Below are 27,944 nucleotides of genomic sequence, written 5' to 3' on the forward strand. Positions count from 1 at the left end.
AAGAAAGGAAGAAAGAAAGAAAGGAAGGAAGAAAGAAAGAAAGAAAAGCAAAAAGGGGAAGAGGGGGAACCAGCATCACTGAGGCAAAATCTTCTGGAAAATATTTCCTCAGATCAGCACACAAAGTTATAGCTCAGAGAAGACCAAGGCTGTATTTCATACTAGCAGTTGAACTTGTTGTGTAAGTGTCTCCCAAGTGGTGTAAAGGAGTCATAGAGTACATGCACTAAGAGGCCAAGAAAGGTTTTGGTAAGGGTGGGATGCAATTTCAGTGGGAGCAGAGCCTCAGGACTGAAGTGGTCATAGGGTGAAGCTGAGGCTCTGGCACCATTTGGCTGGTCAAAGTCCCTGAAGAGAGCTTAGGTGAGAATAAGGTTAAAGGTGTAGGAGAAACCCAGCAGTTTGGGAACACAGTGGCAGATGTGGGGTGGAGCTGGCTGGCCTGAGCCTTAAAGACAAGGCTTCTGTGCTGTACCAGGTAAAGCCAGAAAAGTGGGGCTGCCAAGCCCTTTGGCGTGCAGAAGATCTTAGGCCCCCAGGGTCTAACTCTGAGCTTTATACTGCCGGACTTCGGTTTTGCTTTGACTGTGACTGTGCCCTGGTTTGTCCCTCTTTGAGTAAGAAAACATATAATTTATTCACAGTTGAGAGACTTTGGTAGACAGTTATATAGGCATAATGTTATATACTGGGTAAATTTTATCCTTGTGTCATTCAAATGCTGATTTTTTTTCAAATGCACATTTTTCTCTGTCCACATAGCGTGTTTCAATTTGGGACTCGGAATTGTAATGCTATTCCAAGAATCTCCTGTCTCAAGTTTGTGTAAACAATTCTTACCATTTATTCTCTGCCTTGTCAATCAATAAAAGCTGATCATCAATAGCTGAGAATATAGAATAGAGAAGGACTCCCACCAGCCAGAAAGAAGAGTAAGATTCCACCACATGGAGAAAGAAAAGTGTTGAAAAGCGCTGCGGCTGAAGAATGAAAGACCTAAAGGCAAGTATTTTAGGATTTTGGCTGGGAGGTAGCCGATTAGTTCAGGGGATGAAAATAGATCAAATGACTGCCCAGGTATTGAGGTAAAGCCTTAACTAAATCTTGGTTTCTCTGTCGTTTTTGAGGAACTAGCTAGGGTTAAAAAACCCAGCCCCTGTGTTAATTTACTACATACAGTTATATTAAAATTAACATTTGGGCTGGAGAGATGGCTCAGCGGTTAAGAGCACCCGACTACTCTTCCAGGTGTCCTGAGTTCAATTCCCAGCAACCACATGGTGGCTCACAACCATCTGTAAGGAGATCCAATGCCCTCTTCTGGTGTATCTGAAGACAGCTACAGTGTACTTATATATAATAAATGAATAAATATTTTTAAAAAATTAACAATTCACTCATAGAAGAGAGTTGTCCTCTGGCCTCCATATGTATATGCATGCACACAAAGATAAGCAGATACAGACACATACACTAAATAAAGTTTAGTAAAAAGCGTCATTGGCGGCGGCAGTGTCATCATGGTGTTTATAGAGACAGGGTTTCTTTGTGTAATGGAGCCCTAGCTGTCCTGGAACTTGCTCTATAGACCATGCTGGCCTTTGTGTGTGTGTGTGTGTGTGTGTGTGTGTGTGTGTGTGTGTGTGTGTAGGATTTTTCTTTATTATATGTAAGTACACTGTAGCTGTCTTCAGACACACCAGAAGAGGGCATCAGATCTCATTACAGATGGTTGTGAGCCATCATGTGTTTGTTGGGAATTGAACTCAGGACTGCTGGGAAAGCAACCAGTGCTCTTGACCTCTGAGCCATCTCTCCAGCCCCCATATTGGCCTTGAACACAGAGATCCACCTGCCTCTGCCTCCCAAGGGCCGGGATCAAAAAGGTGTGCAACACCAATACCCAAAAGGTGTAAGAGGTGAGAGCATTTAGCTGCCTGTACCACATGATGAATCCCAGGCTTCCTGAAAAGCTAAGTACCAAGACCTGCCTCAACAAGCTAAAAGTGGGGAAAGAGCATCCTACAACGGAATGTGTGGTTGGGTCAACGAAGGTAGGACTTCCCATCCCTTTTTAACTGGAGTGCTGAGGTTTGCGTCCAGAGCTTCATATTTGCAAGGTAAGTACTCCAAAGAAATGTTTTCCCCAACAGAAAAAAATTGTTAAACACCAGCAAAATACTTTAACTGGTGACATCAATGGCTGTTTTTAACTAACCCTGATCTAAAAAGTAGAAAGGTAAGCCAGGCATAGTGGTGCATGCCTTTAATCCCAGCACTGAGTTCCAGGCCAGGCTGGTTCACACAGTTTCAGGGCAGACAGGGGCACACAGAGAGACATTGTCTCAAATGAACAAAGTAGAAAGGGAAGTAGTTAACTTGACACATTACCAAAGCAAAATTATACAAACTTGTTTTTACCTAGCCAATTTTAGTTAATAACTCAGCATAACCCAACCTTGTTCCTGAATTTCAACATCTGGTACCATGTTTTACATATCTCCTAAATTCATTCAACATTAGACAAAAGAACTATTTAGTATTTGCTGATGTTTGGGGACAACCACTAGAGGTCACCAGCATAAAACGTTTAATATTGATTCAAGCAGGATCAGTCTAAACGAGTCACAATTGTTTCCCTTTCCAGTACCCTTTACTAAAACAAGATTCAGTTAGAAATAATTTCAGGTGAACCACTAACATATAAAGTGAATTCTCCCCCTTCCCATACACACACACACGCATATAAAATGGTATCATTCAAGGGCTGAGAATAATGATTCGATGGTTAAGGGAGCTTGCCAAGTAACTGTAAAAACTAGAGTTTGGACCCAACACCCATATTACAAGCCAGGCCACTTGTGCATGACTGCAATCCCAGCTCCAAGGGAAGCAGGAGGACTGCTGGGACTTGCTGGCTTCCAGCTTATTTGAGAAACCCAGTTTCAGAAGAGATCCTGCCTCAAAGGTCAAAAGAACAGTTGCAGACAGACAAGAGCAGCTACATCCTCCTCTGGCCTCTGAGTGTGTACACACAGAAGTACATACAAATACAGTAAATAATCATACAAAGGGTTCAAAACACACACGCATGCTTCTAAAAAAGTGTGTATTTATTTCATGTAAATAAGATTATAAACAGCCTTCTTACTTCAGGTAAGGCTTGCCCCTACATGCTTAACAAAAAAAAATCATAATTTTTTAATTTTTTAAAATTCTGGAATAGATAATAGAGATAATAAATAGCCATCTATAATATTTGTTAAATATATATGGGTAAGTCTCATTTATGCCTTACAAACAAACCTATAACTTGGTGTATTTCCCCCACTTTCTTTACAGAAGAGTTCAGAGAAGTACACTGTTAAAGGAAATTCTCTTGCTTTTTCCCAAGAGAAACAGTGGAACCACTAAGACCTGAATTTAGACAATCTTAGTTTAGAATACACTCTTTTGCTTATAAAACAATAAAGCATCTATAACTAGCAGGGAAAAAAATCAGTTAAAGAAGTAAATGTGACAGTATTAATTACATTCACATCTAAAACCTGCATTAACTTCATTTCTGAATTAGAATATTTTTAAATTTTGTTTTGTGTGTATAGGGATATGGGGACTATGCACATCACTGAGTAAAATGAAGGTCAGAAGACAACTTGTAGGGGACCTGGTTCTTTCCTTGACCATGTGGGTTGCATGTATACAACTCATGTCATCAGCCTTGGCAGCAAGCACCTTTTACTTGCTAAGCCTTCTTGCCTATCCTGAATTAGAATTCTTAACAATAACAAGCTCTAAGCCAGTATAGCAAAATTATCTGAATTAGCAAGCAGAATAAAAAATACTGGTCAGCTCACTTTCAGATCAAAAATATTGGAATCCAATCCTTTTTTCATAAATACTTAAATTAGGCAAATGCCACCAGAATATAAGTTCAAATAAGGTATGAATTTTTCTATCTTTTCTATATCTACATCATTGATATAGTATTATACAAAGCAATGCTTGGCATACATGAAAGTATTTTTTAAAGATTTATTATGGGTGTAAAAGTATTTGTGTGCACATATGTGTGATGCAGCGCTCAGAAGGCAGTACTGGATCCCTTGAAGCACCAGATACAGGTGATTTTTGGTGTGAATTTGGGCCCTCTGAAGAGCAGTAGTAGTAAGTGCTCTTAACCATTTGACCATCTCTTTAGGTCCCATTTTTGTTCTAGTTTTTATAAGACAAGATCTCAAGAGCCCAAGATAACCTCAAACTCCTTATTCTGCTTCAATCTCTCAAGTGTTATGATTACAGATGTGTAGCAGCATGTCCAGTTTTATGTGATATAGAGGATGGAACCCCCTTGGGGCTATCCATGCATGCTAAGCAAGCCAGCACTCTATGAACTGAGTTACATCCTCAGGCAAACACCTTTGCTCTTGTTGAACAATGTTAGAAATTATAGTTTTCCGCTTTATGGATTATAAAATAAGGAAATAATCTTACATGTGTAATTCACTTTTATAAGGCTTTCTTTGTTAGTTTTGTGCATTTATTTTTATAAATAAAATAAATACATTTTTATGTGGATAGTTGCCCAAGGATATCAGAAGAGGGTGTAAGATCTCCTAGGAATTAAACCTGAGTCCTCTGGAAAAGCAGCCAGAGCTCTTAGCCACTGAGTTCTCTCCACACCCAACATGTACAATTCTTTTTTTTTCTTTAAGAAGCATTTATTTATTTTATGTATGTGAGTACACTGTAGCTGTCTTCATACACAGAAGAGGGCATTGAATCCCATTACAGATGGTTGTGAGCCACCATGTGGTTGCTGGAATTGTACTCAAGATCTCTGGAAGAGCAGTCAGTGCTTTTAACCTCTGAGCCATCTCTCCAGCCCCAACATGTACAATTCTTAACAATTGTACTTATTCTACCTTTGACATTTTACTTTAAAATAAGGCAAAAATGTTTTATATGATTAAAGGGGAATTCATTTGGTCCAAATAAATATGTTCTAATTTCAGACTTTACTACTCTACTGCATACTAATTCAAAACACTCATGACCGAAATTAAGAATGTGTTTATTTGAAAATCTGAACATGAATAAGATGAAATAACTGTAGGTTTCAGGAACCCAGTATTTCTACTTAAAATTTATACTACAGTATAATCAACATTTGTCCATGTAACCTACTATTAAATTTTCCAAGGCGGTTAAAAGTGAACACAATCTCTATACTTAACCTTGAGAAAGACAATGGTGCAAGAAGTGAATCACAACACTAGGGAGGATGAGACATGGGGGTTACCAGAAATGTGAGGTGTACGCTACACAGTACCAAGCTAGCCAGAGCTACAAACCCTACAAAACAGTCTCTCACTTGACACACAGCACAGCCATTTCAACTACAGGTATTTCAAGATACCCTAGGCTTTAAGTCTCTAAAATTCCATGACCTCTTCTAGCAAGAATGGCCCAAGAAAAGGTTTAAATCTAATTCTTTTCATTAAAAAGTATAAGATTTTTTAAATTACCAATTAATAAAGTCACTACCTTAGTTACTTTTGTGTGATTGCTGTGATATGACACCATGACCAAGGCAATGTATAAAAACAATGTGTTTTATCTGGGCTTATGTTTCAGAGGGCTAGATTACAAAATGGAGCAAAGGAATGGCAGCTTTATATTTTGATTCCAAAGTAGGGAGAACACCAGCAGTCTTTTAAAACCTCAAAGCTCAACCCCAGTGACACGTTTTTTCCACCAAGGCCATGTCTCCTAATCCTACCAGTTTTACCACCTGGGGACCAAGTCCTCAAATATATAAGCTTATGGATGGTTATTCTATTCAAACCACACAATCACTTAATTCTTTTTGTGAAGGATAGCTTTTAAATAACTCAGGAAGAAAATATTCAAATCACTAACCAGTGTTATCATAATAACTTTGACAGCTGAATTTGAACTAACCCTTCAAGAATTAACAGATACCGGGTTGGGGATTTAGCTCAGTGGCAGGGCGCTTGCCTAGCAAGCGCAAGGCCCTGGGTTCGGTCCCCAGCTCTGAAAAAAAAAAAGGGGGGGGGGAGGAAAAAAAGAATTAACAGATACTTATTAATAATTTGAGCAGCCAATTAGAAAAGTCCGATGAAGTCAGAAAGCAGAGAAACAGTCTAAGTTAGAGGCCAGCCTTTGAACTACAGAGCGAGTTCAAAGACAGCCAAGGCTACACAGAGAAATCCTGTCTTAAAAAAAAAAAAAGAAAGAAAGAAAAAGGCATGGAGGCATGGAGTCTAACTCACAAAAAGCAGTCTGTTGCAGTTCAAGTTGTAGAGCAGCGTCATACAACTTCTTCCTCCAGGACCCAGCCCGGCACTCTGGTGTACACACTACCCACAAGCCTGACTGGTCACCTTCCATCCCAAAGAATGTCCTCGTCTTTAACATAACAGCATGCACACCAACAGAGGAGACCCAGACCTGCCTGCCCTCAACAGCAACCTTCAAAGAGATAAAGAAGAAACAGAATTGTAGCACATGAAACAAGAACACAGGATTTAGCTAGTCCAGGGTGTGTGTGTGTGTGGGGGGGGGGGTGCCGGGGTGTTGAGAGGCAGGAGGTCTCCAAAGTTTTAGGACAGCCAGAACCACACAGAAACCCTGCCCCTTGTAACCAAGATTAGACAGTCAGACAAACAACTACATACATGATTTACAAACAGATGGTACAGATAGATTCCAATTCATATTCCAAATGCTAACAAACATTTAGAATTGACCTTAGGCAAATTATCCTGGTATACCAGTATAATACCAATACTCAGAAAGTATGAGTATCTGTGACATTACAATTCACAGGAATGGATCTGGAGCCATGAATATACACCTGTAATCTCAGAACCTGGGAGGCAGAGGCAGAAGGAACAAATTAGGGTCAGTCTCAACTATATAGCAAGTTTGAGGTACTCAAGGAAAAGAGGAGAAAAAGAAGAAACAGGAGGAGAATGGGGAAGGGGAAAGGTGTGCAGTTTTGATCTTTTAAATCTTACTTTTATTATGGGTTTTAAAACGCTTTAACCTCCTTTTTTGCCCATCACCCACCAGAGGTAGTGGAAAAGAAAGGTTATTCGGATACAGGGAAGCGGAACTTTTTAGAAATCTTTTGGAGCAAATCTCATCTGTGTTTTCAGGAAATCAGCAGTTTCAGCAGTGGCTGCTCAATCCACTCGTAAACACGTTACAAATATATCAGTAGTCTAGTTTGGTAGTGTCAGGATAGGGAAACACAAATCAGCAGAGGTAGCATAACCTAACAAAAACAGCCAGGCCTTAGCCAATTGGCACAAGTCAGCAGCAGGGACCAGGACCACCAGGGACACCAGCAGTTTTTGTCCTATTTTTCTCAATGAAGCAAGCAGAGATCAGTGAAAACAACTAATAAGCGTTGTAAAGCTAGCTATGTAAACAAGCCAAGCAAAGACAAGCCCTTCTCCTACCACTATCTGTTCAGTTATTTATACTCCTTCCAATCACCACGCGTCTGTCCTTCACGGGTCTTGCCTCAGCACGAGTTTGTATCAACTCTGCCAATCAGCCCAAGTCCACTGAAGCCATAGAAATCTCTCCTGAGGTTTTCTGGTGCCATTTCTCTCTATGGAGTCCTGACAAATGCAGTTCAACTACGAAATAGAAGGCAGACCAATACATACAAAGAATCTTTCATCACATGTCCTTTCATGTGTTTGCTTACCAAAACTTCCTTTCACCCGTGTCTGCTTCAAGAAAACACTCCTTTGTTTGCCCCATCAAAACACCATCCAACAGACTTTCCAAAGAAACCAGAAGTTTCCACTTCATAAAGGGAAGGGAGAAAAAAGAGAAAGAGAAGGAATGAAGGGAAAGAAATGTAAAAGTAGGTAAGAAGAGCTTCTGCACAATTTTCTTCTGGGCTAATGAACCAAGAAGTAAAGAGAAATATCAGCAAATCTAAGTATAAGAGGTCTAAATGAACACTGTCCAGGCAGGTACTGTGATTTATAAGGGGGCTGATATGGAGGGGTCCTTTAACTTACAAAGAAGATCACAGGGTGTAGTATTTTAAAAATATCAGACAATATGACCAAACTGCCTAAAAATGTCATAGCATAAGTCCTACCTGTCACTGTTCTAAAAAAGGAAGGACCTGAAGCACAGCATTACTATAATGATATGGTTGGGGCAAAGAGACGGCTCAATGGCAATACTAGCTGCTCTTCCAGAGGACCTGAGTTCCATTCCCAGCACACATATGGTAGCTCACAATTTTCTTTAACTACAATCCCAGAGAATCTAATTCCTGCTTCTGGTCAAGGCAGGCACTGCGCACACATGGTGTACACACATACAAACCAAACACCAAAATACATAAAATAAATTTTAAAAATTGAAAATATATTTTTAAGCAACTATCATAATTTTACAGTTCTATCTTTGGCATACAAATGTCCCAATTTCCACATCTTTACCAACACTTGGGTTTTTGTTGGGTTTGTGTTGGGCCTAGGGGTTGAACTCCTGAGTCTCACACATAGTAGGCAAGTACTCTACCAAATAGGTATATATAGCCCCCCCTCTTGGTTTGTTTATTTATATGAGTACACTGCAGCTGTCTTCAGACACATCAGAAGAGGGCATCAGATCCCATTACAGATGGTTGTGAGCCACCATGTGGTTGCTGGGATTTAAACTCAGGATCTCTGGAAGAGCTTCTTAACCACTGAGTCATCTCTCCAAACCATATAGCCAGTTCTTTTGTGGGTTTTTTTTTTTTTTCCTATCTTGACAGGGTTACCTAAATTGCCCAGGATGGCCTTGAACTTATCCTTTTACCTCACCTTCCCTAGAAAATGGACTAGACACAACTAGGTTCAATTCACTGAGGTTTTGTTTTGTACTGGAATTATAGATGTGGGACCACCCTACCTGACCTTTTCTTTCCTTTCTTTCTTTCTCTTTACTTCCTGACTAAAATAAACTTCTAGCTATCTGTCATTCTTTCATTTCACTGAGTCTGGTAAATACAGTTCAAGCTTTACAGCTCTACCCCTCTAACATGCTATTCCCCCTACATGAAACAACTTTCCCACTTGACCCCCTCTCTAAGTCAAAGCTTAGCTGTCTTTTTCTCTAGGAATCCATTTTCAAAACTACAAGTATAAGTGAGCTAGTCCTTCTGTGCAGTGACATATAATAAACATGGGCACGAATCTACTTGTCTTTATTACTAGGTTATAAACAATGAGAGTAGAAATTATATTGACCTTCACAGGCAACTCTAAGCAACTATTGAAAAATATGTACAATGGTCTAAATGAACTGTCATTTTTAAGGAACTCTGAATGCACTGAATATACATTATTCTATTTGGGTAGCTTAAAAATCAATAAAGATTAAATTAAGTTTTACCAATTTTTTCAAGTTTTTTTTTTTTTTGGAGGCAGGGTTTCTCTGTATAACTCTGGATTTCATCAGTGTGGCCTCGAACTCAGATATCTGCTTATCTCTGCTTCCAGAGTGCTGGGATTAAAGACATGCACCACCGTGCCCATAACCAACTTATATGTGGGGGGGGGGGCAGGGGGACATTTGCACCTGAGTGTGGTTGTCCATGGAGGCCCAAAGAGAGCATCACATCCTTAGAGCTGGAGTTATAGGTAGTTGTGAACTACCTAGTGTGGGTACTGAGAAATAAATTTGGGCTCTCTGTAGTAAAAGTAGCAAGTGCTTGTAACTTTACTAAACTACTCTCATAATTTTGCTTTTTAAAAATTATTTTAGGATTATGTATTTTATTTTTACATGTATGAGGGTTTTTCTCCAATGTATATGTGCACCACATCTATGCTTAGAACCCTTGGAGTTCAGAAGAGGGCACCAATCACCTAGAACTGGAATTATGGACAGTTGTGAGCCACTATGTAGGTACTGCTACGTAAGTCAATCAAAGGACAATTCCCTCCTGCCATGGGGATCTGGAATCCCTTCTTAAAAATAATCATCTTGGGGGTTGGGGATTTAGCTCAGTGGTAGAGCGCTTGCCTAGCAAGCGCAAGGCCTTGGGTTCAGTCCCCAGCTCCGGAAAAAAAAAAAGAAAAATAATCATCTTGGGCTGGAGAGATGGCTCAGAGATTGAGTACTGACTGCTCTCCCAGAGGTCCAGGATTCAATTCTGAGCACTCACCTGGCAGCTCAGAACTCTATAACCCATCCCAGGGAATTCAACACCCTTACATAGACATACACTCAGTTAAATTACCAATGCATATAAAATAAAAATAAATAAGTTATGTTTAAAAAATAGCCGTCTCTCTAGCCCCTTCTTAAAAATACAACTACCGGGGCTGGGGATTTAGCTCAGTGGTAGACCGCTTGCCTAGCAAGCACAAGGTCCTGGGTTTGGTCCCCAGCTCCGAAAAAAAAGAAAAAGGAAAAAAAAGAAAAAAAAAAACAACTACCATGTGACCTAACAATCCTACCTCTTGGCCTTTTATCCAGAACTGAAAACACACTCTCAAACAACTGCACAAGTTCACAATAGTACTGATCTCAAAAGCTAACAAGTAGGTCTGAATGTCCATCAACAAGTTAACAAACAAGCAAAAAGCCATATATACATACAATAGATTATTCATGTAAAAGTGAAATTATGGGCCATTATGGTAGCATAGATTCATGATCCTGGCACATGAAAAGAAAAAAAAAGGATCAAAATTTCTAGTCCATCTTCAGCTATATAGTCACTTCAAGGCCAGCTTGGGCTACATCATAAGAATCTGTTTCAAACATAAGCTCGAGTGGGGATGGGGACAGACACACACACACACACACACACACACACACACACACACGGCGGGGGTGGGGAGCATGAGCAAGTGCAAGAGCGAACACACGAATGAATAAAGGGAAATTTTGGCATATAACACACAATGCATGGTTGAACCTTAAGGACAAAAGTCACAAGAAAAATACTGTGCCATTCCACTTGTATGATATATCTAGAGTGGTCAGATCTGTGTAGACACAGCATATTAAATAACTCAGAAACAGAATGTAAAATGAGGGCTGGCAGGAGCTGGGGAAAGAGGAAACACTCTGTACACTGGTTGTATAACAGACTGATGTATTTAACCCCACCGAACTGTGTATTTATAGTGATAGTAAATTTTAACAGTTTATGAGGCATATGCATTCCTGGAGATGCAAGGAAATCATTAGTTCAAAACTAATGTGGGCTCTATGGGTAGACCTTGTCTCAGAAAGCAAAAACAATCAGTAAGAATAATTCTTCTGGCTGGAATGCTTGTAACTCATAGCATGTAATTCTTCTGCCTTTTACTATAAAATTATTCCATTAGAAATAGTTTCAACTTCACTTAAAATTTGTCTTAAAATGACCTCTATGATTATCCTTAATATGAGTCTTCAACAATCAAAGTACCAGTACTTGACATGAGTATGAAGTAGAATGCAAATTGATACAAGCGACAGTAATGACACAGATGATCTGCAGTCAAACAACCCACCACTGACAGATACTATAACACTGACTTAGTTCTACAACACACTGGGACTGCCTTCTTACACTGCTTCTGCCATCTAACCAAGAGTTTCCATTACCTGGTAACTCACAGTCATTAGGAGAAGTTTCCAAAGTTAACTGTGAAATCATCTTCCTGGAAAGTTAAAAATACATCAGATACATCTGTCCAAAATGCTATCCCTCTAGAAACTACTTGTTGTTTCTAAAGTATCTGCGTACTGTTCAACATTGCTCCTAGGAACAAGACGATTCCAAAAGCCATTTTAAAAAAAAAAACTATTTAGTTTTAGAACTCCAATAATCTTTTCTTAGGGATTACAGAAAATCGGGTGAAGAAGTAAAACATTGATCCAAGCACACTAGACTAGCCTGGATATCTAAACAGATATATATTCGAATCCCTCCTGTCACTAACTAGCTTTATAAATGCCCCGTAGTCTTGTTCTTAGCTTCTTGAATGTGAAGGTTGAATTGGATGCCTTTTTAAGATATACTAACTAGAGGGCTAGAAAGATAGCTTAGAGAGTAGCACCAAGTCTGCTACCTGAGTTTGGTCCCTAAAACCTAAAATGACAAAAGGAGAGAACCAACTCCCACAGACTATCTTTTGTCTGTCTCTGCTCCCCCTCTACCCCCACAAAGTACATACATTAATTATTAATTAGTTAATTAATTTGAAAAAGGACTTGGTAAAGAACATATTCCAGGCATGCAAGATTTGAAACTTTGACTAACTGATTAGTTTCTCTATCCTCTTACCACTTTCACCACACTAAGCTTACTGTACAAAGAAGCCAGTGACCACATACAACAAAAATACAAAATTAGTTTAGAAAACAACCAAGAAAGAAGGTGAACCTGACTTTCGGCGTTGCTGTTATTAAAATATTCTTTTGGGGTTGGGGATTTAGCTCAGTGGTAGAGCGCTTGCCTAGGAAGCGCAAGGCCCTGGGTTCGGTCCCCAGCTCCGGGAAAAAAAAGAACCAAAAAAAAAAATATTCTTTTAAGTGAACCCTCCCCCCAAAAGTAGAGAACTAAGCATATAATGGAGAGTGCTTGCATAAGACCTGAGTTCAATCTCCAGCAATACGAATGAAACAAAAAATTACTAAGTATGCAGCAAAAAGTATAACATGAATCAAATATCATAAAACATAGTGGAGAAGCAAAGTAAGTATAAATGGTGTTCCCCAAGAAGGCTCAAACACAGATTTTACTCAACATCTCAGTGACATTTCTGTTGCTATGACAAAGCACCATGACCAACAATAACTTGGGAGAAAAAAGTTTATTCTACTTTACAGTTTATAGTCATTCACTCAGAGAAGTCAGGGCAGGAACTCAAAGCAAGAATCTGGAGACACTGGGTTCGGTCCCCAGCTCCGAAAAAAAAGAACCAAAAAAAAAAAAAAAAAAAAAAGAATCTGGAGACAGAGACTGAAGCAGAGGCCATGAAGTGCTGATTACTGGCTTGTTCTCCCTGGCTTGCTTAGCCTGCTTTCTTCTTTATCTGCCCAGAGATCCCATAATGAATGGATTGGTCCATACTGTAGCTAGAGTTTGCTACTTCGTGAGGTTTGTTTCCTTCCTTCCCCCTCTCCCCTCTCCCCTCTCCTTCCCCTCTCTCTCTCTCTCTCTCTCTCTCTCTCTCTCTCTCTCTCTCTCTCTCTCTCTGTCTCTCTCTCGTCTTCAGACACACCAGAAGAGGGCATCAGATCCATTACAGATGGTTGTGACCCATGTGCCATGTGGTTGCTGGGAATTGAACTCAGGACCTCTGGAAGAGCAGTCAGTGCTCTTAACCTCTGAGCCCTCTCTCCAGTCGTCCCCCCCCCCCCACTCTTTATATCCCTGGTTTCATCGCCTATCATTAGACAGAAGAGAAAGAAGGATAGAGGGGAGTGATAGAAATCTGTGATCTAAATTTCTTGTTTCTTCTTTGAGCATGATTATGACTACTAACAAACCACAACCAACCCCCGCCCAACTACTACTAACCACCAACCAGCAACCCTGACTCTCAGTACCCTATCGTTTACAAAACCTCTAAAAAGTTCCCAGAATTACAAATGTCACACAACTGCAGAAACTATTTGTACCTGGCAAAACCACATCTCTGCCACAGCATGAGGCAAATTATACTCAACTGCTGCAGACACTCTGAAGCAGTCCCAAATTCCCACACCTGAGATTAAAATAAAAACACCTTCTTATAAATTTTTTTTTAAGAAACCAAATTTTCAGAATTCTCACCACACCCTACTATATCAATCATTAATCAAGGAAATGCCCCATTGGTTTTGCCTACAGGCCAATCAATCTTACAGAAGCATTTTCATGATCAGGAGTTTTTTGTTGTTTTGTTTAAAAACAAAAACAAAACCTAAAACTAAAACTAAAAATTTCAGAACTGGACTGGAGAGAAGTCATACCCAAAGAAGTGCAATCTCTGATATATAGGAAGTACAGAATAAAGTTCCACAAGTTGTCCTCTGACTTCCATATGCATGTTAGCACGTTCACACGTCATACACACGCTGTAGCTCAGCTGGTAGATGCTTATCTGGCATGTATACAAGGCCTAGATTGGCCCTCTACCCTACTGCATAAACTGTGTGTGGTAGTATACACCTGTAGTCCTGGCAGTGGATGTGGAAGCAAGAGTCTCAGAAGTCCAAGGCCATCAGCTACATGTAAGTTCTAGTGCAGCCCATGATATAAGCAGCACCGTCTCCAAAAAAGAAAAAAGTGATAAAAATGAAAAACTCAATAAATTGATATAAAGCAGATAGAATAATCAATTTGAAATTTTGTATTCTGAGAACTGAACAAAACAGAAAAAAATTAAGCCACAGAATCCAGTGGGACACAATTAAATAAGCTAAATGAGAATGAAGAAAAGAGATATGGTAGAATAACTAGTTGGAAAAAAGTCAGAAACTTTCTAAATGTGATGAAAAACTGCTCAAGGAATTACAAATAGAATAAACTCAGAGATTATTATCATGATATACCAGAATCAAACTGTCAATGAAAAAGAGAAACTCACAAAACATCCAAAGAAAAGTGACTCATCACAGCTGAACTCCCACTGGAAATAAATGAAGTAAAATGATGAATTCAAAAAGCTGAAAAAAAAAAAAGACTGCCTGCTTGCCCAGAGTAGAGTCAAGCCTTGGTTTAATATGAAAATAAAGAAACAGACTGCCTAGGGCTGGAGAGCTGGCTACATGAATAAAGGTGACCAGACTTCAATCCCCAGAATCTACTCAACAGGGAATGAGAAAAATTCCATTCCATCAAGTTGGCCTCTGACCTGCATACACATTGCACTCACCACACACACACACACACACACACACACACACACACACACACACACACACACACACTAGTAGTACACACCTTTAACTCCAACACTTGGGAGGCAGGAGAAGGCAAATTTCAGTGAGTTAAGAGGCCAGCCTGCTTTACAAAGCAAGTTCTAGGACAGCCAGGGCTACACAGAGAAACCCTGTCTTAAAAAACAAAACAAAATTGAAAGACTCCCTATCTATATCCAACACTAGTAAATATAAAAGAGAAGCTGAGTGCACTGGTATACCTACAGCATGAACACCTGAGCTGTGGCAGGGGATGACAGTGAATCTGAGGCCAACCAGGTTACTGAGTTAAACTCAAGGTCAGTCCGAGCAATTTTGGGAAACCTCCATTTAAAAAAATAAAGTGAAAGGAGAGTTGAATTGTTTTTCTTCCCAATTTAAAAAGAAAGTTTATTTAGTAATAATTATGTCTGCATTGGTTAGTTATACACTGAACATATATAAATTGTAGGAGAATAATATAAAGAGAAAGAAGGTAATAAAGATTTGTAGGAAAAATTTATGTTCAATTTTAATTAAACTGATATTAAAGCTTGAATGCTATAAAGTTTTTATGTAATCTCCAGGACAACCTCAAAGAAAATTATGCATGCATGCCATCATGGTGACTCACACCTGTAATCCTAGCACTCAGAAGCCTGAAAAAAAAACTATGAGCTCAAGGCTATCCTAGGCTACACACTAAATTCAAAGACAACTTGGGCTACATAAGGACTTCCAGACTAGTCTGTGCTACACAGTAAGACTCTGGTTCAATAAAGACGATAAGACGGGGACTGCAGAGATGGTTCAGTGGTTAAGATCACTAGGCTACTCTTCCAGAGGACCAGGGTTCAATTCTCAGCACCCACATGGCAACCCATAACTCTCTGTAACTCCAGCGTCAGAAGCTCTAGCACCCTCACACAGATATACATCCAGGCAAAAGACTAATGCACATAAAATAAAAATAGAAATTTTATTAGAGGGAAAGAGAGAGAAGATGAGCTGAGTGGTGGTAGTCCATGCCTTTCATCCAAGCACTCAGAAGGCAGGGAGGCAAGTGGCTGAGTTCGAGGCAAGCCTGATCTACAGAGATGTTCCAAGACAGCCAAGGGCTACAGAGAAACCCAGAAACTGAGAGGTGTGTGGGGGAGGATGGGGGGTGGAGATGGCATGGCTCAATGGTTAAGAGCACTTAATGTTTCTGATGGTCCTGTAGAGGACCCATATTTGATTGGTTTCTAGCACCCACATGACAGCTCACAATTGTCTCTAACTCAAATTCCAAGGGGTCCAACACCCTCTTCTAGACTCCTCAGGCACCAGACACATACATATTTGGTGCATAGACATACATGCACCAAAACACTTATACATAAAATAAATACAATGAATAAAAATAAATAATAAAGCTATCCTTAAACAAATAAAAATACTAAAAAGTCAGATCCGATGGCACATATTTAACCCCAGTGCTCTGTGACAGAGTCAGGCTGATCTATATGAGTCTGAAGCCAATCTGATCTATATAGCAAGTTCCAGGCCATCTAGGGCTACATAGTAAAACCGTGTTTCAAAAAACAAACATGGGTGCATGTCTTTAATCTCAAGACTTGAGAGACAGAGGAAGGCAGACCTCTGAGTTCAAACTCAATCTAGTCTACAGATCCAGCTCCAGGGAAGCCAAGTTGACTGGAGAAACCCCATCTCGAAAAAAAAACAAAAAGCCCAAAAAGAATACTAAAAATAAAGTGGACTGGAGATGCAAATTAGGAGTACAGCATTTACTTGTCTAGCATTCTTGAAAATACTGAATTCAACCCCCAGCACAACAACGTCTATGTGCCACCACTATCAAACCCCCCCCCTTATGCTTGGGCATGCATGCGTGCGCACAAACGCACACAGAGACAGACAGACAGACAGACACACACACACACACACACACACACACACGCAGTGCTTGTTTTGTTGTTTTACAACAAGATATTTTTAACAATGATTTTATAAACAAGGATAGTATAGTAATCCATGCTTGGAAGTTCAGCACTAAGGAGGTTGAAGTACAAAGATTATAAAAAGCTAAATTGAGTTACATAAGGAAACTGTCACTTAGACAGTGGCACAACTCTATTTTTTCAGTAGTTAGGTGGTTCAGGAGGGAGAATTGAGAATTTAAGGCTAGCTGTGTAACAAGACCATGGCTCTTAAAAACTTACACACACACACACACACACAAGCTATACTTAAAGAACAAAGTAGTCAATGGTAGTGGTAATACACACTTTTAATCCCAGCACTCAGGAGGCAGAGGCAGGTTGATCTCTGAGTTTGAGACCATCCTGGTTTACATAGTGAGTTCCAGGACAGCCAGGACTACACAGAGAAACCCTGTCTTGAACAATACCCCCCCCTTCCCCCCGTGGCCAAAAGTAAGAAAAAAATGGAAATTAATGGTGATTAAAAGCAAACATCTATTTCATTGTATTTGCTCAATCAATTTTTAGTGAGTAAGGAAAGGAACTTAGGTTGCCAACCTGATCACCCAAAAAGACCGTTTTTTCTTTAAAAATAATTTTTTTGAGATAGGGTCTCACGTATCCCATCCTAGCCTCAAACTCACTATGCTTCCTGTCTAGATCTCTATAGTGCTAAAATTGCAGGCCTGTGTGACACCACACCTAGTTTATGAAGTAGAGAAGACTGAGTTTAGGGCTTTGCAAATGATAGATAAGCACTCTACTAACTCAGCTACATCCCAGCTGCAAAATAACACAGTATTTTAATTAGTATTTTCCTGAATGTACTTCTTCTTGTAGGGGATGGGGGCAGTACTAGCCAGTGAATCTAAGTCTTCACAAATGTTAAGCTAGGGCTCTACCACCAAGCCATATACAGTCCCAGCTCTTTTCCCACATATTTTTAAAAATATACTTGATTTGTAGCACATAACATGGAATATGTTCAGTTAAGTGCCACCTGCTACTCATTAAGCACTTCCATACTTATGTTGAACAGAGAAAAGCTCTTGCACTGAGCCTAAAGAAATTTATTCAACTGTAGTTAAGATTCCTCTGGCACTCCATTTCTCAGCAAAAGAAGACATACATAATTTTAAATCAGGATTGGTGCCATCCTACACTATTGCTACTGATACATTATCTCCATTTTGTGGACTTTCCCAGTCAACAACATTAAAATTAGTTTAATGAAATGCTCTCAGCAATTCTATTCATTTAACAATAATTTAGCAAACACCTATATCGTGTGCCAGGTCCTTCCTCCCACAGTGAATATACAAGCGAATTCAAACACCCTATCCTTGGGGCTGGGGATTTAGCTCAGTGGTAGAGTGCTTACCTAGGAAGCGCAAGGCCCTGGGTTCGGTCCCCAGCTCCGAAAAAAAGAACCAAAAAAAAAAAAAAAAAAAAAAAAAAACACCCTATCCTTCCAAAGAACTTATAATCACTCTACTACAGAAAAGGACAGCAAACTTAAAACCACAAATTTTATGAGGTGCCAGAAAGGAATAACAGAAGTTAACAGTATGTACAAACAACAAAGACACACAAATACAGAGCTGGTACAGAGTCTTGGTTCCTACTTGTAGTGGTTTGAATGAGAATAGCCACAATACTCATACTTGTGGAAGAACTGGGAGGTGTGGCCTTGTTGGAGGAGGTTTGTCACTGAGATGTTGGGGGAATCTCAAAAGTCCACCTGTGTGTGTCTGTCTGTCTTGTGTCTCTGTCTCCTTCCTCCTCCCACCTCCTCTCAGCCTGCTGGTCAGGATGTAGCTCTCAGCTGCTTTCCCAATACCACGTGTTCCATCTGTGCTGTGCTCCCCACCACCATGATAACAGACTGACTCAATGAAACCATAAAAAGCCCCCAATTAAGTGTTTTCTTTCATAAGACCTGCTATGGTCACTGGTGTCTCTTTACAGCAATAGAACAGTGACCAAGGCTCTACTCTTACCTCTACCATATGTAAGCTTATGTATGTCCCATTCAGTTTTAATGGTTCTGGAAAAAAAAAAAAAAACCAACACAATGAACATTAAGTACTTTAAGAAAAGCTAGGTTTGGAAAAAAAAGAAAAAAAGAAAAGAAAAGCTAGGTATGGACACAACTGTAATCACAGCACTTAGAAGACTTCTGAGGCAGGACTTCATGGAGTTCAATATCCAACCCGGCTGCTTAACAAATACCAGGCCAGCCTAGGAAGACCCTAACTCAATAATGAAACAAAACCATAATCTAGGCCACTATAAAAGTTTTATTATCTGACATATACTTGAATGTTTGGTTCCCAGCTAACAGACTATTTAGGAAGGATTAGGAAGTGAGGCTTTATTGGAGGAGATGTGTCAGTGGGAGCACCAGGCAGGCCCAGTCTTACTGTCTCTCTGCCTCCTCCCTGCAGATCAGGATGTAAGCTCTCAGCTACTGATCCAGAACTAGCCTACCTGTTTGCCTGCCTGTCATCATGCTCCCAGCCATGATGGAAATGGACTAACCTACTCAAACTATAAGCAAACCCAATTAAATGCTTTCTTTTTTTTTTGTAAGTTGACTTGGTCATGGTGTCTCCTCACAGCTAGACAGAAAATTTAAAACAATTTACAAAAAATGTATTAAAAATAAATATAAAAATGTTCTAAATAGGGGCTGGGGATTTAGCTCAGTGGTAGAGCGCTTACCTAGGAAGCGCAAGGCCCTGGGTTCGGTCCCCAGCTCCGAAAAAAAAAGAACCAAAAAAAAAAAAAAAATGTTCTAAATATGTGCAGGGCAAGTCACTGAAATTTCAAAGAAGAAAGTAACACACTGGTTAAAATTTCAAATGCCATTAGAAGAAAGGAAGTAAGAATCATTTTTAGGAAATTAAATAAGACATGGACCACAAAAAAAAAAATCATTTTAAAATCTTTAACAACACACCAACTTGCAAAGTACAATATCAAACAAGGATTTTCAAAATACAGATTTTCAGACTGGTGGGATAATCAGCAGACAAATGAATCTGTCACCAACCTAACAACCTAAGTTCAATCCCCAGGTTCCATGTGGAAGCAAAGAGCTAACACCTACTTCTCTGACACATGAGACACAGAAAACACACACACACACACACACACACACACACACACACACACAAATATAGATTCTATCTGAAACTTCTGAGAGTGAAAGCCTAGACTCTCTTAAGTGACTTATTATAGTAAGATTACATCTGGGAGCCAATAAAAGTCTCATTCTCACAATGAGGGATTTTATCCTTAAATCATATAACTATTGTCTTTGGTAGCAGCATCACTAGGAGAGTGATAGGTAAATTGACATTACCCATGCCTTTAAATTAAATCATTAAAAAACATAGCAAATGGGGTTGGGGATTTAGCTCAGTGGTAGAGCACTTGCCTAGCAAGCGCAAAGCCCTGGGTTCGGTCCCCAACTCCAAAAAAAAGAAAAAAAAAAAAAAACCAACCAACCAAACAAACAAACAAACAAACAAAAACATAGCAAATACATATATAAAGCCAGGCACAGGTCTGTAATTCCAAGGATTTAGGAGAGAGACAGAAAACCAGAGGTCAGTCTCAGATACACAGTAAACTTGTGGCCTGCTTGGCCTATATGACATCCTATCTCAGAAAAGAAAGAGGAAGGGAGGGAAGGAGGGCAGATAGATACATGGCTAGACAGATAGGTCTTTTATTATTATTAACAAGTAATAACTAAATATCACCCCTAACATTTACTGAGTACTTATAAGTGACTTAAAATAAATGTACAATATTCCACCCAAAAATCAAAGCAAATGTCAGGAAGAATGATATTTTTAATTTGCATACATTCTGCATATACTTCATTGGTACAAATAAGCATAAAAAGGACTGTCTAACTTAGAGACTGAGAAGGTGAGTGGTCTAGGCTTATTACATTAAAAAAAAACCAACAACAAAATTGATTGTCCTTATAAATGACCATTCCTAAGCCTTAATATCAAATAGCTGGTAACATAACCAACCACATGCCTTCTGGTCAAAGACCTGACCACCACCTAGAAAACTGGTTTGTTTCCTCACATTCTTCCCTCCATGAAGAGCAGGAGAGGAAAAAACAACTTTGATCAAGACCCTAGAGCCAACAGCTTTTAAGGAAAAGAAGCAGGGCAGAACAAGAGACCAAAACTACAACATAAGGATAGTGCTAAACAAAACCCAGACACAGGGAACCTTAAAGAAACAATGGGGGTTGGGGATTTAGCTCAGTGGGGGTTGGGGATTTAGCTCAGAGGAAGAGCGATTGCCTAGCAGGCACAAGGCCCTGGGTTTGGTCCCCAGCTCCGGGGGGTGGGGGTGGGGGGCGGGGTGGTGGTGGTGGATCTACCTCCTTCCCATTCTGTGTGCTGTGTGTGCATCCTGGCACATGTATCAATGTGTGAGTATGTCTTCAAGCACATACACGAGGTCAGAGAACAACTTACAGCTTCCTATCCTTCTACTATCACCTTCTACTATGTAATCCCAGAGATTACACTCAGTCTTAGCAGCCATCAGCACCATTTCCCTGACCCCTGTCTAATTTCTTGAACAAAAATTACTGAGATAGAGATGGTCCAGCCACAATATGGACCCTAATTCAGAGAGACACCAAGATATCTAAGTTGTAAATCTAAACAATATGTATTTGATAAAACCAAGGAACTATATATAGTAGTTATACTGAAGTTGTGTTTAATAACCCTTATCTTTAAAGATATAAATTACTTTCTTTGTTTTGTTTAGACAGGCCCTCCCTACCATTCAGGTTAACCTAGAACTTACTAGCTAACTGAATCGGTCTCAAATTAACAGTGATCCTCCTGTTTCAGCCTTTCTAAGTGTTAGGATTACAGGCATGAGCCAACACACAGGCTTTATATTAAAATGTCATGGGTGAAATTACATGGTTCCAAGACCTGCTTCAAAATAATGGCATGTAAGCAAATGGAGAGAAGTAAGTTAAAACAAACAAAATCAATCAAGTAAAAGGCTATATAGCTCAGTTGGCACAGTGCTTACCCAGCATGCACAAAGTTCTGGGTTCCAGCCCCAGAACCATATAATAACCAAGCACAGTGTTACACTCCTATAATCCCAATATTATCAAGAGTTCAGGATTATCCTTCTCTACACAGTGAGACAAGCCAGCCTGGTATACAAGAGTCTCTGTCGGGGGGGAAAGGGACTGATCTTAGAGGTTATACTTTAAGATGAGTTACAGTTTGTGGGAAATCACAGACTATTTTCTAAGCATATATTTAAAACATTCCACAATAAAATACTAAAGTTTATAATAATTCTATTGTAGTTCCAATACAAATAACAGAGGGACAGCATACAGAAGAAATTTTGATAATATTAGAGAATTCAGGCAAGAGGAACACATGAGCAGAGGCGATGGTAGCAGTGTAATGGAACACACAATAAATCAGGACTACTTCCGTAGGCTAATGGTCAGAAGCCACAGGCTAGCCAGGCAACATTTCCTTACCTCTTCCTTTGTAAGCTAAAAGATCCACATCCCTGTATATGCAGGAGGACTATAAGCCACTCAAATTAAAAACTAGTGAGATAGACATTATTTTAGAATGAGCCTGTTTTACCTGGCCCTTTCAATCACTTCAGTCTAGTTCTCCTATTTTCAGTAGACTCTTTCCTTCTTCAGGACTGTCTACTAATGGTGCTTCTCGAAGGTATAATGTTAATATGATTCAGTATTTCTTAAACTTAAGATCTAAAGGTAGATCTGGGGTGAGGGAGTTGCAAGAACGAAATGAAGGGCTGGGGATTTAACTCCGGTGGAATTCTTGCCTATTACTCGTGAAGCCTTAGAGCTTGAGCTAGACTCACAGTACCATACAAACCAGTTTACACCTGGAATTCTAGCACTGGGGAAGTGAAAAGTAAGTTTAAGGTCCAACCTTGATACAAGAGACCCTACCTCATAAAAATATGAGGATATAACGAAGAACTTAATATCCAGAGGTTTTGGAAGAACACAAGACTGTATTTTCAAGCATATTTTTGAAACATTAATCCAGCACACAGAAAATAAATATTAACTAAAAACTTGTAAGTTTCAATCTCATTTACTTTCTAAGTTTCCTTTCATTTGCCACTTGAAGTATTTTATCACCTCCCTAACAAGCTCCCTAAGGTAAAGTCTTGGTTACATATATAATTATATATCCAGAGTAGCCCAAAGCAGCACATATTTACTAAATTAAGAACTGTGGAGGAAAAGAAAATCGATAAAATTCAAGACATTGGGAAGGACTCAATGGCTAAATACAAATATAATTACATTAATGGAACAGGTTTAGTGTGGTTATAGGGAGAATAGGATACACAACCAGCTGAAGAGATGAACAGTTGAATTTGATATAGAAAAGTTAAAGAGGAAATTTACAAATAAGTGTGGAAGTTTCCGTAGTGTAGTGGTTATCACATTCGCCTCACAAATAAGTGTGGAAGCTAAAAGCATGGTCCTGGGTTTAAATCCCAGCTCTGCTTTCTGCTGTCTCTAAATACATATTTGAGCACATTACTTAAACTCTGTGTGGGCCTCAGTATTTCAGAAAGTTTAAATTCCACTAACCTCACAAACCTGCATTAGATAACAAATGTAAATCTGGGTACTACTAAGATGGTAATAGGAACTTAATTGGATTATGGCACTGGAGGTGGCTCATATAGGCATCTATCAAGTACAATGCCTGCTGACCTAAATTCAGAACCTAGGTTCACATGGTCCTCTAACCTCCAAACATATGCTGTGCCCATGCACATGCCCACATGCACATCAGCACACAGAAAATAACCAAGATGTAATAAAATTTTTATTTTTGCTTTTAGTAAAATACAGTGAAAGCACAAAACAATTAGAACCTCAGACTACAACAACAACAAAAAAAGAATATATTACAAGAAGTGGTCAGCAATGGAGATGCCCTAGACTATTCCTTTTACTAAAAAAGGTAAGGCACGAAGATTGCCATTAGTTGAGGCTATCCTAAGCTACACAGTTGAGCACCACACCAACCAGGAATGCATAGTTAAGATCTGTCTCAAAAAAAAAAAAAAAAAAAAAAAAAAAAAGGAGATGAAACAGAGAAAATGAAATAAGGAATGAATGGAAGCCAAAGAAAGAGTCCATTGTTTGAGACAGTCTCACTATAAACCTCTGGTTGGCCTAGAACTCAAGAGAGGTCCACCTGATTTTGCCTCCCCAGTTCTGGGATCAAAGCCCTAAAAGGAAAGGATTGGGGGAAGAAATAGTTAACAGCAGAAAGTGTAGTTTGAGCCCAATACAATGTATAAAGTCACAAGACTTGGAAATTTGAAGGTCAATCACGAAGGGGGAGGGGTGGGACTTGTGTATGTGATATTTATAAGGGACAAGACCACAGACAGATGATAACAGGTTAAGTGCCAGAGAATTTTTTTTTTTAATTGTACTAATAGAGATGGCTGAGGGGTAAAGAAGCTTGCCAAAGCCTGACAGCCTGAGCTATGTCCTCAGGACTCTGACAGTGAGAAGTGAAAGCTGACTCCCACAAGTTGTCCTCTGACCTCCATCTGTGTGTGTGCTATGGGAGGTCACAAACCAATCTCCAACACAGCCAAAAAGTGTGAGTTCCCATCTTAGTCCCCGATACCTAGAAGGCTGAAGCAGAGAATCACTTAAACCCAGGAGTTAAGGTCTAGCCTAGGCGACATTACAAGATAGTCTCAAAAAAAAAAAAAAAGTGTATATGTAGTGCATTCAGAACTACATATAAGAAATAGAAGTCTTGTTTTTAAGAAAGTTAACAGAAATAATTTTAATCTTACAGCTTAAATACAACACATACACTTTTTACACATACATTCAACACTAAACTTTTTTTCTTCCATCTTTTTTCTTTTTTTTTTTTTTCTCTCAGAGCTGGGGACCGAACCCAGGGCCTTATGCTTGCTAGGTAAGCGCTCTACCACTGAGCTAAATCCCCAACCCATTTCAAATGTTATTACCTTTCCCAGTTTCCAGGACAACATCCCCCTAACCCTTGCCCCTCCCATTCTATATGGCTGTTCTCCTCCCCATCCACCCCCTAACACTAAACTTTTAAGTATGTACTCACAGCAGTTTTAATTAAAGACTAACAGCATTCAAGGCCAGTGTGAGCCTACCAAGGTCCAGGCAGCTTTTTCTAAACAGTCCTGCTCCCCCCAACACATGCACACACAGAGTGACAGCACTTAAAGAACATTCAATATTCTAGAAACAAATCTGAAATGCTATTAATTAACCCAAAAAAATGTTTTAAAAATATACAGCATACACAAGTGCATATAAACAATTCAATCATGAACATTTTATTCCAAAAGTATCAGTATAAAATAATGAAAACATCTCTGAATAAAATAGAAGCAGAGAACATCATATAACATTCTTTAAACCAAGTAACAGGCTGGAGAAATGGCCCATCTTCCAGAGTACCTGGGTCCCATCCCCAGCACCCACAGCAAGGAGGCTCACAACACCTTCAACTCCAGCTCCAGAGGAACCCAACATCTCTGGTCTTTGAGCACCCGAACTCATGTGCACATGCATATACACACACATAATTACAATGAAATTTTTTAAAAGAAAAAAAGGAAAGTAAACAAAGACTATCAATCTGAAAGAAACCAAGCTACAGAATCCTTAAAAATCCTTTTCTGTTACTGTTAAGCTCATGAAGAATGAAAAGGAAATGGAAGAAAACCAATTATTTCAATAATGTAAAACTTGTTAATTTGGACACAAGATGCTTTCTTAGCTAGCTAGTCTCAGTGACAAATTCAATTGCTAATTTGAAAATCAAACCAACAGTACAAGGATCAAAAACTACATAAGTATCTGGTGGTTTATCAATTCAGCAAAAGCCTCAATGCAATTTTTTAATAGTTTAACCTCACTCTACCCACATGGAAAAGTCGGTATCACAACATACTAGAAAGTTATATGCCCACAAAACTCTAAATCCAAGAATATTAAAGTAGACTCTACAAATTTAAAAGAGACCACAGGCAATTTTGACATAAGATGTTGAAAGTTGTAATCTCTAAAGCACAAATGTATTTTTTAAGCACTACCAAAGACTACCAAATCAACTAAAGGTGTCAGATAAAGAAGGTAGTATTTTGTTGCTTTAAAATTTAACTTCACCCACTTTGTGGACTTTTTTTCCACTTTGTGGAGTTAAATAAAAGTTTACTGGTTTGCCAGGTGAGGTGGTGCAAGCTTTTACAATTCCAACACTTAAAGAAGTAGCATGTGGACCTCTAAGCCTGTTTTACACAGTGAGTTCCAGATGGCCCAAGAACAGGAGACCATCTCTCAAAACCACAACACTAGTTGGTGAGGGCACATGCCTTTGATCCCAGCACTCAGGAGGCAGAGGTAGCTGGATCTCTTGAGTTCGAGGCCAGCCTGGTTTACAGACTTACTTCCAGAACAGCCAAAGGTACACAGAGAAACCCAGTTTCAAAAAACAAAACAACAATAACAAAAGCCCATAACCAAAAAGGTTTACTGGTTCAATCAATTGTTTTGCAATGCTTTTGGCAGCGAAAGACCGTTATTTTTAATTTTCTTTTACTTTTTTGTTTGTTTAAGATGGACTCTATGTAGCCGTGACTGTCCTTGAACTCTCTATATAAACCAGGCTAGCCTGAACTCACGGATATCAAACCTCATCTCCCAGACCCATGGGATTAAAGATTTGTGTCACTACACCTGGGTATTTTTAAGTTTTGAATAAAATTGTTTATATTGTTTGTAAACAATCAGAGTCAGAAATAAATTAATCTATGCAATTAAAAGGTTTACTATTCGAAACCAAACTGAAGATTAACATTTATTTGAGGATACCTTTTCTACATTTAATAATCAAGCTGTTGTTTCAACATTACTTTTTCCTAAATTCACCAAAGGAGTTCTTTGTGTGTATAATAACGAATGATATTTCTTATGTCGAAATTTACGTCTGAAAAACAGGTGCAACATTTAGATGCATACTTTTTTTCTTCTAAGCTTAAATTATACCCTGGAAAGGAAATTAAAACTAAATGGAACTAACTATCCTACAGCTTGAATAATCCTTTCAAACAGATGGAGCAATTTAAAAAATTCAAGGCATGAACCCGCAATTGCCACCTTCCAAAAGTTAGGATAACTCAAGTCTGTCAGAGGATCACATTAAGTGGACATTTAGCTCCCTTTTAGCGTATACCAAAGTAAGTACGTTCTACTCCAAATTAAAGCTAATTCTTTCCGCAGACATTTCATAAATACAGTACAGATAAGCCCAGTTTTGCTTTCTATCAGTAAAAGCATGAATATAGAAGGGACGTCTAGTGAAGCCAACTCAAAAGAGAAATATTCAGTTAAAGTTAATGAATCATTAAAAGCGCTAAAGGAAATCCAAGTGGCATCCTGGGTTCTTAAAAGAGTAGAGGAGGGGAAGGCAAACTTCGCTTGTCGGCCGCAAGCCATTGTGCGCGGCCTTAGCCCGAAGCGGCGTGGCTGTCAAGGGGCAAGTGCGTACCGAGGCGCGGGGGAGGGGGCTGGACGCCACATCGGAAGAGGGTGCGGGAGCCAGGAGACAAGACACTCATCCCAGGCCCTCTCCGCGAGTTCTCACCCTCAAGAGGGCTAACAAGCGCAAACTCAGTGCCCAGCGGGCTTACGCCAGACTCTCGCTCAGAGGCGCTGGGCCCAAACCCGGAGGCCCAATAGGTGCCTCGGGAGGAGCTCTACGGACGCCATGCTAAAAGCCAAAATGGCTGCCCCAAGGATGCCCGCAGCGCGCAGCCCGTGAGGAGGGAGCCGGCCGCTGCGGGAGCAGGGGTGGGGGGGCCCGGAGCGCCGTCACCGCTCGCCAGCCGGAGCCGCTCAGGTAGGTCCCCTCCGCCCCTTAGGGCACGAACCTC

The 27,944-nt window shown here is 39.6% G+C and overlaps 2 protein-coding genes across 12 annotated transcripts in view; one reads left to right on the forward strand and one right to left on the reverse strand.

Annotated features, from left to right (window-relative positions):
• Strn3 (striatin 3) overlaps positions 1-27,944 on the reverse strand; it is an 86,318-nt gene that overhangs the window by 57,815 nt on the left and 559 nt on the right. The gene's annotated exons all lie outside the window — the stretch shown is intronic.
• The window catches only part of Ap4s1 (adaptor related protein complex 4 subunit sigma 1), a 53,166-nt gene continuing 47,993 nt past the window's right edge, over positions 22,772-27,944 (forward strand). For 7 of the 8 annotated variants that reach the window (XR_010052130.1, XR_010052131.1, XR_010052128.1 and 4 more), the window contains exon 1: positions 22,772-27,910. The gene's annotated coding sequence lies outside the window, so the exon portion shown is untranslated. The remainder of the gene's footprint in view (positions 27,911-27,944) is intronic. The other variant, NM_001130999.1, reaches the window with a different exon arrangement.

Source organism: Rattus norvegicus, chromosome 6, assembly GCF_036323735.1.
Source record: "Rattus norvegicus strain BN/NHsdMcwi chromosome 6, GRCr8, whole genome shotgun sequence".
Taxonomy (NCBI): Eukaryota; Metazoa; Chordata; class Mammalia; order Rodentia; family Muridae; genus Rattus; species Rattus norvegicus.